The following is a 4,259-nucleotide window of genomic DNA, read 5'->3' on the forward strand; positions in this document are numbered from 1 at the left end:
CAATCACACCTGAACATTAGAACATGGCGGGAGCACTTTGGGTGGGGAGTCCTGGGTGGGGGTTCTTACCCCGGAAATACATGTCATGGAGACCTCTTCTGCTCAATGTTCTGGTTTTCTTTGTACAGCCCAGGTCCAAATTCCGTGCTTTTCCTCTTAGTCAACCCTCATCTGCCTTGCGGGCCCCGCCATCTTTTAGTGGTACCTTTTCTGAAGACTTCAGGCTGGTCACATGACTCTGCAGGTTCCTCTTTATCTTTGCCACTTCTCAGGGCCGCGTGAATGCAGCATCAGGGCCACACTCTCCACCGGTACATTGTGAATGGAAAGCACCGTGGTCACACCCCCTCAGAGGGTTGGGCCCATGGTACCTTGCATTCACAGTAAAATCCTCAGTCTTCTGTATAGAGTCATGTGACGAGAGCCATTCAACCCAGGAGACTGAGGACATCATGTGGCCAAGGAGAGGTATTGCGGGGGACAGCTCTGGATTATAGTTTAGTATTGCTGTCAGAGCTTTTCTTCCAGCACCATGGAGACTTGTCTTTGAGCTGCAGTCAGTGACTTTGCCCAGGCTGAGATTGTTTCATCAGTCTACTGCAGACAGGAAGAAGCCTTTCCTCAGTCTCCCCTCCACCAGTGATCAGCCTGCTTCAGGCAGGAGGAAGCATTTTCTCACTCTCCCCTCCCCCAGTGATCAGTCTGCTGCAGGCAGGAGGAAGCATTTCCTCATTCTCCCCCAGTGATCAGTCTGCTGCAGGAAGGAGGAAGCATTTTCTCAGTCTCCCCTCCCCCAGTGATTAGTCTACTGCAGGCAGGAGGAAGCATTTCCTCATTCTCCCCCAGTGATTAGTCTGCTGCAGGCAGGAGGAAGCATTTTCTCATTCTCCCCTCCCCCAGTGATCAGTCTTCTGCAGGCAGGAGGAAGCATTTCCTCAGTCTCACGCGCATGCGCAGTGACGTCTCGGCGGGGTGACACTCGGTTACCGCTCCGGGTGTCACCCAGCCTCGGGACGCCCCTGCCCCTCGGCATTGTACTGTCCCAACTGTCACATTATTTCCTGACAGTTCGCCGCAATCCATAATCTGCGCCCCTGACCAGCTCTATCGCCCCTTTATTTCTTTCTGAACTTCTCTTTGCTGAGATCTCTCTGGCTGCGCGTCTGTGTCGTGAGATGAGACGCGCGGATGGACGCAAGGGTGAGCGCCCATCAATTATTCACAAGGCAATTTATCCGGGACAGAGAAGAACACAGAATCTGGATTGGAAGAAGTGAGTCGAAGTTGTTTCTTTTCCCGCCGAGAAACCCCGAAATGTTCGCAGATTGTTTGCAAAACGTAAACTTGCCAAATTCGATTTTTCTGGAGTATATTAAAAACCTTTAGGGGTCCCCATTGGGGCCACAGAGACTAAATTCGATGGGGTCCTTTTTTTTAAGGTGATGCAAATCAACTTTTGTTGTTTTATTATTTGTTGTTTTAGTACAAAGAAGTAACGACAGAATCCGACACAAGTTATAACTTCTACATACGTAAAACTAACAATTCTATCCATTGCTTCCTTCCCAGAGATCCTCATAGTTCATACATCCCCATCAAACAAACACATTGTTATGTCCCCCACAGTCACATCAGTCTCTGTACAGAGGAGCTTACACTCTAATGCCCCCCCCCCCACGGTCACATCGGTCTCTGTACAGAGGAGCTGACACTCTAATGTCCTCCCGTCCTTTCTATAGGGGAGCTGTATAAATATAATAATACTGGTAAAGTTTATGTTGCTTTCGGTGGAACTTTCTCTCTTCCTGTAGACTTTGTCTCCGGCACTTCCTGGCTCGGAGATTCCTCTCGCAGGACGCAGCCATCCCGCAGGCCTTCCTCGTATGTTTCCCTCATTGGGATTTGGCACGGGTCCTGATCATTAATAAGGGAGTATGTAGACGCGGTCCTATACGTGGCCTACGTCTCCCCAGACACATGACAATTGTTCCAGCTCTTCCTGGCCTCCGCGCCGCACACTGGAAGATTAATGGTCTTATGATGGGGATTCAGGAGGAAGCTTATCAGTTTCCAGGCATTGTAGGACTCCAATCTTTGCCGGAGACTGGCGGTCCTGTCCGTCACCTCTGAGACCCGTTTGGTGGACTGCGAAGGGCATGAAAGATGAATTATGGACTGTAAATACACTCTGGTGTATGAGGACATAATCCAACACATCAGACACAATGTACAAAGCTTCACATGAGGATACAAAACTTTAATTTTGGCCATGTACCTAACTGTTCCGATTTCAGCTGAAAATAACTCTCCCAAACTGTCCTAATCCTGGTTGGCTTTGTGCATTGAGTCTCTTCTGGGCAGTTTTTGGTGTCAGTTATTTTGTCATAAAGTTCAGTGGGCCCCTTTTCAGTCAGCCACCACTATACCGAACCCCTACTGATATAAGGGATCCGGGCCCCTAGTCCGCAAACCCAGTCCTGATCCAGGCCCGATCTTGATACTGAGACCACTGATGGAGGCCCCACACCAACACCCCTCCACTGCCATCCGAGTCTGGGCCCGGACAACTGATCCCCTCTTTCTGTACGTCATATGTATTGGTTATATGGTTTTGTACGGTTTTGTGCGGTTTTGTACGGTTTTGTGCGGTTTTGTGCGGTTTTGTACTCTAGTACGCACTTAAATCTGCTCTGTACTGCCGATAACATGTAGGTTGTTCATAACTGGATTCATTTGTGGAACTGTATGTGTACAAGGCAAACACAAGAAAAATTACTCTTTAAATAAAGAATTTATTAAAAAAAAATAAAGTTCAGTGGGGGGAATTGATCAAAACTGGGGCAGACAAAATCTGGAGCGGTTGCCCATGGAAACCAATCAGCTTCTCTCTTCAGTTTGTTCAGTTAGGATTTTAAAATGAAAGAGAGAAGCTGATTGGCTGCCGTGCACGGCTGCTCCAGTTTTGATAAATTCCCCTCACAGACATTTTGCACTACAGTCTTAATTTACAAACACATTGGGATAAGGAACCTTATATTTTAAAAAAAGTGACCGATATTTTTCCGGTGAGTCCATGGAGATTAGAAGGTTACATTCACATGGTTGGAAAAAGGTCCTTATCCTCGTGTTAAAGGAGAACTATGAGGCGAGTGAAAATCACTCAGCCTCATAATTCGAGCCGACGTGTGACAATGAGACTGTCGCACGTCGGCTCAATAGATCGGGAAGTGAGGGAACACATACCGCAGCTCGCTCACTTCTCGATCTAGTCGTTACTGTCACTCACGACTCCCTGCGGGGATTCCCTCCTCCCCTCTCTGATCCTCCAGCGCTGACTGGCGGAACGGACGGGGGAGGGGGCGGGCACACAGCCGGCTCTGCCTCTAGATAGGCGGAGCCAGCTGTCAATCACGCAGCTGGGTAGATCTCGACAGTAATGTCGGGATCCGTCCCGGCTGCGGCGGGTCTCAGTATAGCTCGCGGTATACAGAGCTTTGGGTCACGGGAGGACGCTAGCACAGGGCTCAAAATTTCCACTCGCCCCCTCGAAGTTTGCGAGTGAAAATTGCGTGGGGGGAGAGTGGAAATGAAGCCATTGAGTCAGTCACTCAACTCCTGGAGGGACTCCTGGACCTCCACGGGGCGGCTTCTCTCCTCCTCACCGACATGAAGACAGCGCTCCCTCGTCTGTCCGTCCGTCCGTGCGTCCCGTGGGGGGCGCAGGAGGGCGCGCTGCCTGCTGTCAGGATGGCGGAGCGGTGAGGGGGAGAGAAGCCGCGCCCGCAGCTGTGAGGATGGCCGAGCGGGGAGGAGATTGGAGCCGCTGTCATCCTGTCAGTTTCAGGATGAGCGGGGGATGGGTGAGCGGGGGATGGGTGGATATCAGTGATATTTACCGGTCCTCCGTGTGAGAAGGACAAACACTGGAGCCATCGTCTGATCACTCCGGTGTTTGTAAATAACTGGGGACACATAGCGCTATGTGTCCCCAGTTATGAGGTTGTGCTGTGGCTGTATGTGTAATGCCCTGTAGGTTGTGCTGTGACTGTATGTGTAAGGCCCTGTGCGTTCTGCTGTGACTGTATATGTAATGCTCTGTGCGTGGTGCTGTGACTGTATGTGTAATGCCCTGTGCGTTGTGCTGTGGCTGTATGTGTAATGCCCTGTAGGTTGTGCTGTGACTGTATGTGTAATGCCCTGTGCATTGTGCTGTGGCTGTATGTGTAATGCCCTGTGCGTTGTGCTGTGGCTGTATGTGT

Source organism: Nanorana parkeri, unplaced genomic scaffold (genome assembly GCF_000935625.1).
Source record: "Nanorana parkeri isolate BGI_ZX_2015 unplaced genomic scaffold, ASM93562v1 scaffold766, whole genome shotgun sequence".
NCBI classification, from domain to species: domain Eukaryota; kingdom Metazoa; phylum Chordata; class Amphibia; order Anura; family Dicroglossidae; genus Nanorana; species Nanorana parkeri.